The sequence below is a fragment of the Equus asinus genome, chromosome 2, assembly GCF_041296235.1.
Source record: "Equus asinus isolate D_3611 breed Donkey chromosome 2, EquAss-T2T_v2, whole genome shotgun sequence".
In the NCBI taxonomy this organism is placed as follows: Eukaryota; Metazoa; Chordata; class Mammalia; order Perissodactyla; family Equidae; genus Equus; species Equus asinus.
The window spans coordinates 154,457,354-154,473,729 of record NC_091791.1 but is presented as its reverse complement, the minus strand read 5'-3'; the positions used below and the strand labels follow the sequence as shown (position 1 = coordinate 154,473,729).

At 39.7% G+C, this 16,376-nt stretch overlaps 1 protein-coding gene across 4 annotated transcripts in view; it reads left to right on the top strand.

Moving 5' to 3' along the window:
- Positions 1-7,716: 7,716 nt before the first annotated feature.
- The window catches only part of NUSAP1 (nucleolar and spindle associated protein 1), a 61,641-nt gene continuing 52,981 nt past the window's right edge, over positions 7,717-16,376 (top strand). For 3 of the 4 annotated variants that reach the window (XM_070503437.1, XM_070503438.1, XM_070503435.1), the window contains exons 1-2: positions 7,754-7,891; positions 9,353-9,433. The gene's annotated coding sequence lies outside the window, so the exon portion shown is untranslated. Of the gene's footprint in view, positions 7,892-9,352; positions 9,434-16,376 lie in introns of all 4 variants that reach the window. The other variant, XR_001400617.3, reaches the window with a different exon arrangement.

The window sequence follows — 16,376 nt, the reverse complement described above, 5'->3', positions numbered from 1 at the left end:
AAAGACATTACAACATTAAATACAGTTTGAGGAGAATCCCCTTAACCAAATTTATTTCTTACTCCCTTCTGATCTATGCATTACATATTTGAACATAAATGGAACATAACACGAGATTATATCAGCTTTAAAAAATTAACATTGTAATATTTTCCCATGTTATCTATTTCTTCCTAGTTTATATTAATGTTTACATAACATTTTACCAACTTGATGTAATATTTATTAACCATTACCTTGTTTGCTTATTGTTTCCAATTTTCTCTGTTATAAAATAATGATACAATGAATCCCTTTCTACATATAATTCTTTTTTTCTTTGAAAAAATTGTATGGAAGTGGGATTACTAGGTCAAAGTTTGGGCATATACTTAACAGCTTTTGATAGGTTTCAAAAGAAATGAATGCCACAGTGCCCCAGGCAATCAAATTACTCTCCTTTATCTTCAGTGTTCTTTTTAGAATGTTCTTTATGGTCACCTGTTTTTTCAAATTGACTCTAGAATCATGTTGTCAAGTTTTGTACTTAAAATACTATTAGAATAGGTTGTGTTGACTGAGATTTAGAGCAAGTATTTACTGCAGAGATGCCTCAGAGAGGACTATCTTTGCAAACTGGATTTCTTATGCTACAAACCAAGTATTTATCCTGTTCCCCAAACGCTGTGAGCAGAATTGCTTGGAAGGAAGCAATCATCATTAATGGACTGCAATTCCCTAAATTCACATTACTTTGGCTGAACTTTGAGTCAACAAGCAATTCAAACTAAAGATGGTTGGTATTTGCCAATACAGACCTGTTTAACCTCTAGTTTAATAGAAACTCCAATTGGGAGATTTTCTTTTTCTTTTCCTCTATACCAAGCAGTGATGGGAGATTTACCTGGTGAGTTTGTAAAGTACTGCAGGCTGTTTCTTCACAGCTCTGGAAGGGAGGAGACAGCAATGAAGAGTCTCATGTCTTTCAAGATGGAGTAAGTAACTGGCTTCACATCTTTACCTGAGGTATAAGTTGATCAAGGACTTGGTCTTGAGATGCCAAGACTCAATCTTCTTCTCTATATTCTTCAGTCTTCTAAGCAGCAGATTCGGATCTCATCAAAACTAGCAAGACTTTATTGGGAGACATGGTCTTGACACTTACCCCACCCTTTGGAGTCTATTTGAGAACTGAATGAGGTAGGTGAATTGTTATATTCTGAATGATGTGGCTGGAGAAGTAAGAATTGATGAGAGGTCTTTAGGCTGCTACAATATATCAAGCACCATTAACCAGAGTTTCATTGTTTTATTCACAAGAAAATGTCTTAGTCCCTAAAACACACATTTCTTTAGAAACAATTTTGACAAATTCTACTAAATTTGGTGATTTGGTCATCCAGCCCATAACAAAATGGAAGTAGTTATATTTATAGGGATGTTGCTAGAAATGGGTATGTTGACAACCAAGAAGGGCAGCTGACAAAGGAGGAGACCATATGAAAAACCAAATGATTCAGTAGACATTCCAGTGTAGACCAAATAATCCTTAGCAGTTCATTAATCCTGGAGGCATTGCACCATGAGTTTATAGAAAAGACCTCAAGTCATCAATAAAAGGTCTAAAATGTGCTGGTGCTTATAGGTTTAAGCTTCAGTAAAATGGAAATTTACTTAAGTGAAACATCCCTGATAATACAAAAAAAAAATCAAATGTTACTGCACGTAATTCAGGCTGTACCCGTGTAACTCAATACTCTGTGTCTGGTTGACCCCAGTGATTCCTGTCTGACTTTATACAGATGTTACATCTTTTTCTTTATCACTTTGGAAAATGGTGACATGGCTTAGAGGCTTATATCTGCAAACAACCTTACGGATTGTGGAGAGAAAAAGCATTATTCTCCATGATGCTGAATTTCTTGAGGCTAGGAGTTGCCAACAGCAGAATAGCAAATTTCTAGCTGTTATTAAAATATCCTCTGCAGGATGTCAGTTGGGAGAAAGCTGCCATGGAGATTTTCATTATTTTATTAACCATTTTCTCAGAACTGACTCAATCTCTGAATAAAAACTTTCAATTTTAGCAGAATGCATGTGCTAAATGTTAAATGTATTTTGTGCTGCCTGCTGCCTCTTTGTGGCCGATGTGGAGCCAGAATCACAAACCTGGGAATAGCATACAAGCTTGCTTGTAAAAGATGACTTTGCATTCTGTGAACTCCTCACCTCGCTCGCCCATGCCCATGAGATCAGGGTCAATTCTGGTAGCTGTGTAATCATGGAGATATCAGATATTGGGAGATGGCTAGAGAACAGAAAGAGGCAGATAGTAGCAAAGTTTACAAAAGGGGGAAAGCCAGATTTCAGAAATGATCCACTCATCTGTTTGACATTATTCCCTAGCAGAATTTATTTATTTATTATTTTATTCTATTATTTTGTAAATTTATTTTTGGTGAGGAAGATTGGCCCTGAGCTAACAGCATGCCTTGATGAGCAATGTGTAGGTCCACACCCAGGATCCGAACTGGCAAACTGTGGGTTGCTGAAGCAGAGCGCACAAACTTAACCACTATGCCATGGGGCCATCCCCTTATTCATTTAGATTTTCTTGCTGAGGAAGATTTGCCCTGAGCTAACATCTGTGCCAGTCTTCCTCTATTTTGTATGTGAGTCACTGCCACAGCATGGCTGATGAGTGGTGTAGATCCAAACCCGCAAACCTTGGCTGCCAAAGTGGAGTGCACTGAACTTAACCACCAGGCCACGGGGCCAGCCCCTCCAGCAGAATTTTAGAATGTGTCATTTCATGGTTTGTGAAGACATGGGAAAGAATTTGATGACCACCAGGATGTTGATGTGTTTAGCAAAGAATTAAATATGCCAAATTATGCTCCTTTCACTTATTTCAAACTCTTATTAAATTTGAATGTCAGATCAGTGAGATAGGCACAATGTTGTTGATTTCAGCAAAGCATGTGGCTGGGTCTCTCATAGTATTCACATGGTTAAGACGGAGAAAATCGGGTTGGATTACAGTTGATGTACTTGAAGATGGTAGTTGAATAACCGTATACCAAGAATCTAAAAGATCAGTGTCAACAGTCTTGAAAAAGAGGAACAAAATTAGAGGAATCACACATGCCAATTCCAAAATTTACTTACTACAAAGCTACAGTAATCAAGACACTGTGATACTGGCATAAGGATAGACTATAGAGCAATGGACTAGAATTGTGAGTCCAGAAATAAACCCTCACATTTGTGGTCAACTGATCTTCAACAAGGATGCCAAAACAATCCAATGGGGGAAACAGTAGTCTTTTGGTACAACTGGGGCAATTGTATATCTTCATGCAAAAGAATGAAGTTGGACCCCTACCTCACACTAAAACCAAAAAATAACTCAAAGTATCAAAGATCTAAATGTAAGAGCTAAAACTATAAAACTTAGAGAAGAAGATACAGGCATAAATCTTCAAGACCTTGGATTAGGCAAGTTTTCTTAGATATGACACCAAAAGCACAAACAACAAAATAAAAAATAGATAAACTGGACCTCATCAAAATTTAAAACTTTTGTAGTTCAGAGGACACCATCAAGAAAGTGAAAAGACAACCTACAGAATGGGAGAAAATATTTGCAAATCATATATCTCATAAGGGACTTGTACCTACAATATATAAATTACGACTCAATAATAAAAAGACAAATAATCCAATTATGGAACCCTTGTGCACTGTTGGTAGGAATGGAAGAAAGTGCAGGGGCTGTGGAAAACAGTATGGCAGTTCCCCAAAAAATTAAAAATAGAATTATTATATGATGCAGAAATTCCACTTCGGGGTATGTACCCAAAAGAATTGAAAGCAGGATCTTGAAGAGATGTTTGTACACCATGTTCATAGCAGCAGCAATCAAAAGAGCCAAGGGTGGAAACAATCTTAATGTGCATCAACACATGAATGAATAAACAAAATGTGGTATATACATGCAATGAAATATCATTCAGCCTTAAAACGGAAGGCAGTTCTGACATGTGCTACAACATAGATGAAGCTTGAGGACATTATGCTAAGTGAAATAAGCCAGTCACAAAAAGACAAGTGCTGTATGATTCCAGGGTCTGGAGGGATGGGAGATGGGGGAGTGACAGCTAGAGGTGTGGGGTTTCTTTTTGGAGTAATGAAAAGATTCTAAAATTAATTGTGTTGACTGGTGCACAAGTTTGTGAATATACTAAAAGCCACTGACTGGTACATTTCAAATGGGTGAATTGTATGGCATGTGAGATATCTCAATACAGCAGTTTAAAATAAAAGGTCAGTGTCGGGCTGAAGAAAATCGCCCATGCCATGCTATGGGCTTTTCTCTTAGTAGTCCAGTCATGTCAAGATCCAAAGACGAAGGCATGAAAGTGGTGTTCATTAATATTTTAAAATAACATAAAGCCGTAAAAGTAGTTAATATAGTTCCTCCATAGAAGAATAGAAATTAAATTATCCTAATAGTTTATGTTCAATCAATAACGGCTAACAGTTATATGGCATTTACTGTATGCAAGGCACTGTTCTGTGAGCTTGACAGATGTCAACACTAATCCTCACAGCAAACTTAGGAGGCAAGTACAGTTATTACCACCATTTTACAGGTGAGGGGATTAAGGCACAGGGAAGCTAAATGAGTTTTTCCAAGATCAAAGTCACACAGCTAGTTAGTGGTAGAGCATGGATTCAAATCCAGGAGGAACTCTGATTGCGGAGTCCGTGCTCTTAATTATTTCACTCTCCAACAATCTAGATTTTTAATAAGGATAAATGTAAATTCCTGTATTTAGGCTAAAAAGAGAGGTGAAACACAAGAGACCCCTGTGTATTTTAAGATATTAGAAGTTTGAAGACCATTACCTTTTAAGAACAAGATTGACAAAACAGTGTATTCCCAAGAAGCAAAATGGTGAGGGGTTCAGAGCAATTTACTATCTCGGGCAGTTGTAGAAACTGAGGCTTTAACCTAGAGAAAAGCAAAAAAAAAAAGTAGTTGTATTCAGATACTTAGTACCTATATCCAGATAGCTAAGGACCTGTTCTTGAAAGGCTCTATATTATTATACTAAAGGACAGAATTAGGTAGTTCAATGTCAATAAGAGCATGGAGTTTGGGAACAGATTGGGTGGGTTCATATTCTGGTTCTGCCGCTTAACCAGGCACATGAACTCAGGCAGTTCACATAACCCTTCTGTGTCCTTTTTCTCAACTGTAAAATGAGGATCACGATGATGATGATGGTAACACTACCAACCTCATAAGTTGTTGTGAGGATTATATGAGTGCCTGACACATGCTAAGTATTTTATACGATTTATTAATGATGGATGGAAGTGATAGGCTGACAGATTCCATCTTATTCTAAGGAAGAATTTTCTAATAATTATGTATAATTGTTCAAATGAGGAACCAGATATCCCCACAACTAATGCACTCCCTAGCCCTTGGTTGCTAGAATTGCTTAAGTAAAATCTTCAATGACCATTTTTGTCAGGGATCTTGCAGAATTGCTAAATTACAACAGAGGTTTACCTAGATGATCTAGAATGCCTTCCTGTTAATTCATAATATAATTACTAGGTTCTCCAAGTAGATGTAACAGTATTTTACAAAAATGTTTTGTATTTGTTTTTGTTTTTAGGAACACACACAGGTATATCTGCGGAATTTTTAAACATGAAGAGGGAGTGGTTACTTAATTAAGAGGAAATAAATGAGAAGTAGTCTGTATATCCCAGCTGACACTATTTTATGGTTTTGTTTTTGGTTCTTTGCTTGTTGCCTGTGCCCCAGGAAGAAAAACACCTGTATTTGGGAGTGATTTTCAAAATATTTTACAACTGGTGCTGCACTGATCAGTCAGAATGTAGGGCTGGAGCAGAGTCCCGGAAGATCCTCTACTGTGCTGGGCAGTAAACCCTTCAGTTGCTGAGTAGAGGATAAGTCTGGGAGGGTCCTGAGTAAAAGAGTGAGGCAAGTGAGGGAAACTTAGGTTTGGGACAAGGGCCCCTCTCAAGCAAGTGTGGAAGTATTTTAATATTTTGGTAACCCAGCTAAATGTCAATCAACCTTGCCAATGTCCTGGATTGAAGAGACTATCCTTCCACCATTGAATTATCTTGGCATCTTGGCCAAAAATTGACCATAAATGTAAGGGTTTCTTTCTGGACTCTGAATTCTGTTCCATTGATTCTACATGCCTATCCTCATGACAATACTCACTGTCTTGGTGATAGTAGCTTTGTAGTCAGTTTTGAAATTGAGTATTGTAATTCCTCCAACTTTGTTCTTTTTCAAAATCGTCATAGCTACTCTAGGTCCTTTGTATTTCCTATACATTTTGGGATCAGCTTGTCAGTTTCTACCAAAAAAAAGAGTGCTGGGATTTTGTTAAGGATTGCATTGAATCTAATCAATTTGAGAACTGTCATTAACAATATTAAGTCTAACAATCCATGAACATGGAAGTCTCTCCACTTATTTAGATCTTCCTTCATTTCTCTCAGCATGTTTTGTAGTTTTCAGTGTATAAATCTTGGACTTGGTTTATTAAAATTTTTCCTAAGTATTTTATTCTTTTTGATGCTATTGTGAATGCAGTTGTTTCCTTGATTTCATTTTTGTTATTAGTACAGAGAAATACAGTTGATTTTTGTATACTTATCTTGTATCCTGCAACCTAAACATATAAATCCTAATCGTTTTGGTTTTTTGTTTTTGCTCTGTGAATGTGTATTCCTTATGATTTTCTACAGAGGATCATGTCATCTGCAAATAAAGGCAGTTTTCTTTCTTCCAATCTGGATGCCTTTTCTTTGCCTTTCTGGACCCTCAATAGAGGTGGTGGGAGTCTGTGTCCTTGCCTTGTTCCTGACCTTAAAGAGAAAGTATGAAGTCTCACCATTAAGTAGGTTTTCCCGTTGATGCCCTTTATCATAAGCTTCTGTAAAAATAAGATTCCTTGGCCTCGTCCGAAAATCTAGGGAACTGGATCTCGGGGAGGTGCAGCCTTAGGAATCTGTACTTCTAGGAAGCGGCCCAGATGAGAACCTTGGTGGTGTCTGAGGACCTCCACCGCCTGCCCCGGAGCCGCTTGTCGCATCCTCGGAAGAGGAGCTCCCAGTTACCTTCCCTGCTTCTCTTGGAACAATCGCTGCAGAAAGGCTCTCAAGAGTCCTCCAATTGGGTGAACTGTCAGTTATAAGAGTTTGACATTCGGCAGAAGGGCCCTCAAAGAAAAGTGACGAATCTGCTCTTGAGGATTGACCAGAGCCGTAAACAGCAGTCCGACGTCTGGGGCCCTTTAAGAATCGACATGGGTCAGACCCAGTCAGAGACAAACTGGTACTACTGAACTGTTTGCCTACGTGTCCTGTGAGGCCCAGGACTGGCAACTCCCGGGGCCGAGGATGAAATTACCAGTAGTACAGTTTAACCTAATGGCGGCCTAAAGTAGTCATGTGGCCTAACCAGACTACTTTCCACGGAGTGACCCTGCTTCTACGCGGAAATACTTTTACATTCCTAACAAACGAGTTACAAAAGCATTTTCCCTATTACCTCAACCCTGGGATCCAATCCGACAAAAAAAATATCGAAAGAGTGGGCTAGCTCTATTGACTGACGTAATTTCCAACCAACCTACCACGGAAGAAGAGTGCGCCTGCGCAGGCCTTCATCCAATCAGTGCTCAGCAGCAGCGCCAGAGGCGGGGCTTGTGGAAACGGCCACCGCGGGGTTGGCGGACTCGGGAAGGAGCAAAGATGGCGGAGTGAGGCGAGGTGCGGCGCGGCAAGCCGGCCTTGGGCCGGGGACGTGCCGGTCCCCGGGAGGTCGAGTACTTCTGCTGGCCCGCACGAGGTAAGCCGAGAAGGCCAGTGACGGGGGGACGAGCGGCCCGACCTGGCTGGGGGACGGGAGCGCGCGGAGCCTGCCCGCAGCCGGCGCAGGCCTCGGCCGGGCGCGGGTTTCCTTCCGAGCTGCCCCGTGGCGGCCGCACCCGCCTTCCCGGTGTGTCGCACCATCACTCGGTCCTCGACCCGCCACTGTCCCTCGTAGTGTCACGCCTTTAGCTGCCTTTGTGTTTTCGGATGGTTCCCCGGTGGTTGCACCGACGCGGGTGTCTCTCAGCCGCTGCGTCTGCCGTCGGTTTATCTTTTAAAGAATACTTTTGTTTTGTTGATTTATTTAAACGCCTCGCCTCGCGGCTTTGTGCCCACTGTTTTGCCTGAGGCTCCGGTATCAGTCGAGGCCTGTTGCGGCTTTGAGCATTTTGTGTCCCTGGCCCATTGACCTTGAGATTCGGTGTGACAGGTTCCCCCCGGGATTTTAATTAGAGCGTATCATGCATGTTCTCTTGCTGCCATTTCTAGATCCATTCGTTCCCACTCCCACCTCTCGAACTTTTAAGATCTGAGTAAGCAGCTTTGTCCTTGCGTGACCTGCTAATTGCCCACTGGCGCATTAATGTTGGCGGACTCGAGGTCTCCGCAGAATTCACCATTGTTGTTTTCCAGAACGAAGGGAGTCAATGTACAGTTTCTATTTATTTTTTGTAGACAGAATGAGAAAGAGTTTTGAGAAATAGTACTAGGACGTAATTTGTGTAATGTGGTGGGATTGCAAAGTATAATACTGTCAGGCATTTGTATTGGGTTTAGGAGGTATCTCATTTTGTAATTTGGATTGTTATAACCCCTCATTTGGTCTTTCAGGTAAATTCTGGGTAAGGTGCCTGTTTTTAGGTTTATAAGTTGGTGAAACCTTTCTAAAACTGGCACGTTAGTTGGGTCCAGTTTGAATGACAGGTCATTATACAAATGAACGTTTGTGATATGCTCTTTGCTGGCCCTGGATTTAGCAGAGCTGAAAATATGAGATAAAGAAGCACTTCTAAATAAGACCTATCTGTTGCTTTTGTCAGGAGTATTTCTCATTTCATCTAGGAGTAGAGAGAAGATAAAAGGCAGAGGAAAGGAATGGAACATTCTTCCTTCCTACCCACGGGGGAATGGTCATCTATACTAAAGCAAAGATCTTTTGTGGGGAGCAGGGGGGCCACAGCATGATCAGACTCTCAAAGGAGACAGTGTTTCATATAAACTTGAGAACCACTGCTCCAAGAATTTTGACAGCTTTATAAAAGTAATGCACTGCAGGTAGACAGTCATTTCCTTCTGATTGTTCCTTCTGAATAGTTTTTGATAGTGATGTTTTTTAGAATAGCTTGGTTCATTTGAATAATTTTGCACACGAAAGCATATAGCACAAGTGAGGGCTGTATCCTTCCTGTAACATTCTTTTTATTTTCCCTTATCACAGGAAGAACATTTTCCTTGACTTCCAGGTGCTTTTGTATTCATCTCTAAAAGAAAACAGAATTCTGAGCTCAGGACTTGGCAAGTGAGTAATAGTGGCTGATGGTTCCAAATACTGTTTAAGCAGCTCAAAAATAAGTAGATAGAAATAGAACTATAAACCATTAGCTTCAGTAAAAGATGAACATCAAAAGTGACTATAAATTATTGATATTTAAGCTAAATCTGTTATTTTCAACAAAAGCAATGTGTTACATGTAAAGAAAAAGAAAAGAAAAACTTGATCATTTGCCCAAACCAATAACTTCTATTGGATAAAGAAAAAAGATACAGATTTAATTAGATTGAAGGAGATCAACTGATAAAATATAAATGTTGCTAGGCAAATTTTATTTATTTATTTATTTATTTATTTATTTATTTATTTAAAGATTGGCACCTGAGGTAACATCTGTTGCCAATCTGTTTTTTTTCTTCTCCCAAAGCCCTCAGTACGTAGTTGTAGATTCTGGTTGTGGCATGTGGGATGCCACCTCAGCATGGCTTGATGAGCGGTGCCATATCTGCGCCCAGGATCCAAACTGGCAAAACCCTGCGCCACCGAAGCTGGAGCGTGTGAACTTAACCACTCAGCCGTGGGGCCGGCCCCTAAATTTTAAAAAAATATTCATTTAAGTTTTTATTAATAGGCAGATATTGGTATTTTAATCTTTAATTTCTAAAGCTTTTCAGTACAGCTTTAATATTCCTAGGTATGATTCTGTTCTGTGCCAAGTGTTGGTATCTTCTGAATTTACCACAGAAGTAAAGTAGGTTCTGTTGCTCAAAGAGCAACAGACGAGATGAGCTTTTGTACTTGACAATAACCTTATCTGCAAAATAAGGTTTACACCTACTGTGGCAGTAGTAGGTCTAAACTGTGGTAGTTTCCTAGGGCTGCCATTACAAAGCACCACAAAGTGGGTGACTTTGAACACAGAAATTTATTGTCTCACAGTTTTGGAGCTCAAGACATCCAAAATCAAGGTGTTGGCAGGGCCGTGCTCCCTCTGGAGGCACTAGGGAGGGATCTTCTAGCTTTTGGTAGTTCCTTGGCTTGTGGCAGCATAATCCGGTCTTTACGCAGCATTCTCCTGTGTGTCTGTCTGTGTCCTAAATTCTCCCTTTTATAGACACCAGTCAGATTAGATTAGGGGGCCCGCTCCGCTCCAGTATGACCTCATCTTAACTAATTACATCTGCAGTGACTTTCCAAATAAGGTCACATTTTGAGGTACTAGGGATTAGGACTTCAACATAGGAATTTGGAGAGAACACAGTTCAACTCATAACATCTACTTACTCTTATACCTTGATTGTGTTATATGGAAATCATTCATGTACAACTGCTTGAAGGAGTAAAATCTTGTTTGCCACTTATATAAGGTCAAAATCCTAGAGACAGAAAGTAGAATGGTGGTTGCCAGGGGCTGCAGGGAGGGGAAATGGGTTATTGTTTAATGGGTGCAGAGTATCCATTTTGCAAGATGAAAAGAATTCTGGAGATGGATGGTGGTGATGGTTGCACAACAATATGAATGTACTTAATACCACTGAACTGAACACTTCAGGCTTGAGATGATAAATTTTATGTTATGTGTATTTTATACTACAATTTTTAAAAAATTGAAAAAAAGGTAAGTAAAAAACTCCACCTACCTAGGTGTATTTCAGCATTAAGAAAATGAATAAAAACTTATGGGCAAAATGCCCTTTAGGTGATAGAATCTTTATCATAAGCCTTTGGAGTGGAGGCTTTGTTACTTGGAGTTAAAACCTTAATTAATTCCAGGTAGACAGTAATAGAGACTTGGCACTGGTATAGTACAACCATTGATAGCAATCTAAATACCCATCTCTAGGGAACTGATGTAAATAAATGTACGTGCTTCTGTACTTACAAGGTAACTGTAATTATTCTGATACAGAATGATCTCTAAGGTACCTTAAAGGGAAAAGCAAGGTGCAGAACCAGGTATATACTGTGCTTTCATTTGTTGGGAGGAAATTAATTTACTTATACAGGTGTTATATGCCATAGAATATCTCTAAAAGGATATTCAAGAACACTGTATATCCTATTTTACCCTTTCCTATCATGCGCATTTGTTACCTATTCAAGTAAATAATTAAAAGTTTTCCAAGAAAGGAAGCACTCAATAAGTATTTGATAAATGACTGAGAAGTTAACTTTCTGCCCAGGCGGTGACTTTACATTCGTATAGCCTATCATTGCTTGGGGCAGAAACTGTCCAACAAGTGCAGCACTTTTTTTTTAATAAGACGCTTAAAAACTTAATTTGAGTAACAATGCTGTCTATAGTATTTTATGAAATGTGTTCTGAATTTACTGTTTACATGGCAAAGTAAGAAAGGAGTATTTAACTCCCATGATATAGCATTCTTCCTGTCCTTACAGGAAGCAAAGTGTGTTAGTTATTTATTGACGCATGACAGATTACCCAAAACTTAGTGGATTAATACAACAGTAAATTTTTATTATTTCTCACAGTTTATTTGGCTCAGGAGTTAGGGAGTAGCTAAGCTGGGGTTTCTGGCTTGGGGTCTTATAAGGTTGCAGTCAAGATATTGGCTGAGGTGGCAGTCACCTGATCTAATTCCGTAGTGGCTCATTCACATGGCTGGCAAATTCATGCTGATGGTGGAAAGCCTCAGTTCCTTCTGATGTCAGCCTCTTCCAGGGCTGCTTGAGTGTCCTCATACGGCAGCTGGCTTCTCCCAGAACAAGCCAGAAGCTACAGCCCCATCTGTGACCTTGCCTCAGAAGTCACTATCACTTCCTCCTCATTCTTTTGGTCACTATTTTGACACCAACTATTGTACTGGAATACACTTCTGATACCATCCAGAGTTAATGCAGAACCCACAAGTCAAAAGAGGGCGGGGTCCCCAACAAGACTGCACTCACTTAAGATGCCGCTAGCTGCAGATTCAGGCCTTTCCACGACCCTGTCAGAACCACCTTTTGGTTTTGTTGATTTTTCTCTCCTTTTTCTATTCTCTATTTTATTTATCTCTGCTGTAATACTTCTTTTTTCTTTCCTTCTTGCTGGCTTTGAGTTTATTCTTTTTCTAGTTCCTTAAGGTGTGAAGGTAGGTTGTTGATTTGAGGTCTTTCTTCTTTTTTAATGTAAGCATTTATAGCTCTTAGTTTCTCTCTTAGCACTGCTTTCACTGCGTCCCATAAGTTTTGGTGTATTGTGTTTTTGTTTTCATTTGTCTTAAGACACGTAATTTCGCTTGTGATTTCATCTTTGACCCAATGGTTGTTTAGGAGTGTGTTGTTTAATTTCCACTGGTTCATTTACTCTAAATCCCAAGGATTTAGAGTCTCCTTCCAAGGGACGAAGGCCAGTGACATGCTTTGTTATACAGTAGTTGCATAGATGAACCCTGATTCATTGTTAGAGGGGGCTACAAAAGGATGTGAATAGCAGGAGGCAGCAGTGACTGGGGACCATTTTGGAAGCTGACTACCACAGAAAGTCATGACTCAGATCTGGCCAGCCCAGGTTCTACATTGAGAATTCCCACTTTTCCTTTCCATCCCCCCAATAAGTCAGATTTTCTAATACAAAGTTACTTTGTATAATCAGCAGCACTGAACAAGTGACTACAGAGACCCAGAAGTGCCTAGGAAGCCCCAAATTTATAGGAACGTATTTGTAAATTTTGTAGATCGGAGTATATAGTTGTAGTTTCCTCCCCTAACTCTAGAACCTGTGTCTATTTAAATTTTAACTCGTATTTAAGGGCCCTGCTGTTCACTCATTTATTCAACAAATTCTTATTAAGTGCTTCCCATGGAGCACACGCTCTTGTAGGTGTTGGATTCATCAGTGAACAAAACTGGTTCCTTCCTGGTGCAGGTTACATTTCAGACAAGCCCGTAAATGAGAAACATAGTGAGTACCTTAGATAGTAGGTTAGGTAGTGTTATGTGCTGTGGATAAAGGAAGAAATAGAGCAAGGTGCAGGGGAATGGTGGGAGTGTGTCTGTGGGTAGGAGGGGGGTATAATATAATCTCACATAGGGGCTCCAAGTAAGCCTCATTGAGAAAAGGACATTGAGTGGACTTGCAAATGAGGGGATTAGCTATGCAGATACTTACAGGAAGAGTCTTCTCACAAAGGGAACAGCCAGCACAAAGGCTATAAGGTGGGAGCAGGCCTGACATTCCAGGAAGGGCAAGGAGTCCAGTGTGGTCGGAGCCCGTGGTGGAGGGGGAGATAGAGTTGAAGTGAGAAGAGAGATGGTGGAAGAGGGTGGTGTAGATCTTAGGGGAACTTTAGGTCATGGTCAGAACTTGGGCTTTCTTACTAAGCTGCTATTCATTCAGTTTTCAAATGGGTCCTATAGTTTGTGATACATACATATACATGTTTAGAGTGTATAAAATTGAAGAGTCATGTCTGAGATGTGAACTTGGGTATTTTGAAGAGAAGAGCTTATGATAATCTAGCATTATTGTGTAATATTAAGATATACATTGAAGGAGGAGGTTTATATAAGATGAATGTATGCATTTTTATTAGTTGGTGTTGCTGAAGGGATTTGTTTTTATTTATTTCTTACCTTTCCGTCTCCCTAAAGCCCCCCAGTACATAGCTGTATATTTTAGTTGTGGGTCCTTCTAGTTGTGGCATGTGGGACGCCACCTCAGCATGGCTTGATGATTGGTGCCAGGTCCGCACCCAGGATCCAAACCGGCAAAACCCTGGGCCGCCGAAGCAGAGCATTTGAACTTAACCACTCGGCCACTGGGCCGGCCCTTGAAGGGATTTGTTTTTAAAAGAATCTAGACAGGTTCCTTATTAAGAAACAGTGCTCTTTTTAAAGGCTTCTTTGGTGTTTGTTTGGTTTATATAGAATTCTTTCAGGATATTTACGTCTGGAAAGAACTAGTGTGTATCTTTTCCCCTCAATGTTACTGCCAATTATCTTGCCATTAGAATTGAACTGCAGAACAGTCTCCTGGCTAGTGCAAGCTTTGAATTAGGCTGAGTAAGCTTGTATAATGAAATAGCCATAGGGTTCTGAAGGCCTGTCTGTGGATCTTGGCTATTTTTTCCTCTTAGTGCCACTGATACTTTTTCAACAAGTGCAAATTCTGTAGTTCTCTTTCTCCTGGTTTGATTCTGAATTTACATTTGGCTTTCATAGGTTTTTTGGAGGTTATTTTGGTTTTTGTTTTTGTTTTGGAGGAAGATTAGCCTGAGCTAACATCTGCTACCAATCCTCTTCTTTTGCTGAGGAAGACTGGCCCTGAGCTAACATCCATGCCCATCTTCCTCTACTTTATATGTGGGACACCTGCCACAGCATGGCTTGCCAGGCGGTATGTAGGTCCACAGCCAGGATCCGAACTGGCGAACCCTAGGCCACTGAAGCGGAACATGCAAACTTAACCACTCCACCACAAGACTGGCCCCTTTTTTGTTTTTTTTTTGAGGAAGATTAGCCCTGAGCTAACATCTGTGCCCATCTTCTTCTGTTTTATACGTGGGACGCCTGCCACAGCTTGGCTTGAGAATTGGTGCGTAGGTCCACACTTGGGATCCGAACTGGTGAACCCCGGGCTGCCAAAGTGGAGCACATGAACTTTAACCACTATGCCACGGGGCTGTCCCCGCCTTTCATAGGTTTTGAATCAGAACTCTGTCTTCTCTTGAACCAGAAGAGGTTATTGAAGTTCAGTTTAGAGTTGAGGTATTTTTTTTACATATGTCACATAACTAAAAATGGAGAGCTAGGAAGACTGGTTAGCCAATTTCTATTAGCCATTTTTGTAAGCTAAAGTAATTTATTTGAGCCTTTCATATGTATCTGATTTATTTTTTATGGTAAAATGTATGTAACATAAAATTTATCATTTTAACCATTTTTAAATGTATAATTCAGTAACATTAAGTATTAAGTAACATTTTTGTGCAACCATTACCACTATTTGCAGAATTTATACATCATCCCAAATAGAAACTCAGTACCCACTGATTGATAACTCCCCGCCACCTCTCCCCTCAGCCCCTAGGAACCTTGAATCCACTTTCTGTCTCTATGAATTTGCCTGTAGTAGGTACCTCATCTAAGTGGGATTATAGAATATTTGTCCTTTTTTGTCTGATTTACTTTTGCAAATATTTGCAATTTAACAAGTTTTGTGTTTAGTGCAATGAACTGGTAATGTTTTTACGTGTTTGAATTTGATGATAATGGTACAGTACGTATAATTTATGGTTATATTTTACAAAATTTTTATTGTTCACTTTTCTTATGTAGTTGAAGATAGTTCAAAGTACAATGATACATGTGGTTTTGAATATTAAGTATTTAGACATCAAATTTGGAGTACAATGCTGCTTTTTTTTTCTTTTTTTTTTTTTTTTGAGGAAGATTAGCCCTGAGCTAATATCTGCCGCCAGTCCTCTTCTTTTTGCTGAGGAAGATTGGCCCTGAGCCAACATCTGTGCCCATCTTCCTCTATTTTATATGTGGGACACCTGCCACAGTATGGCTTGATGAGCGGTGCGTAGGTCTGTGCCCAGGATCCGAACTGGCAAACCCCAGGCTGCCAAAACAGAGCGCACGAACTTAACTGCTGTGCCACCAGGCAGGCCCTACAATGCTACTTTTAAACACAAATATTTTATATAGAGTCATTTTATGGCTGTACAACTTGGAGTACATTACTCCATTTTCATAAGAGGAAATTGACATGTATATCTCATTTTGTACAGTACAAGTATTTAAATCTAGCTTTTTTTGTATCATGCTTATATTTTTTCTGGCTACTGCTTCTGCTTTTCTGATAACAATACTAAATTTGGTGTTGTGGTTGTACATTTTCTTTTAGACAATGTGTAATCCAAAATAATATTTTCTTTCTATGTGTTTTTAAATATTACTTTTAAAAGTATGCTCATGCAGAAGTGCCTATTTTAATCTTCCTGCTTCTAATTTATTATGT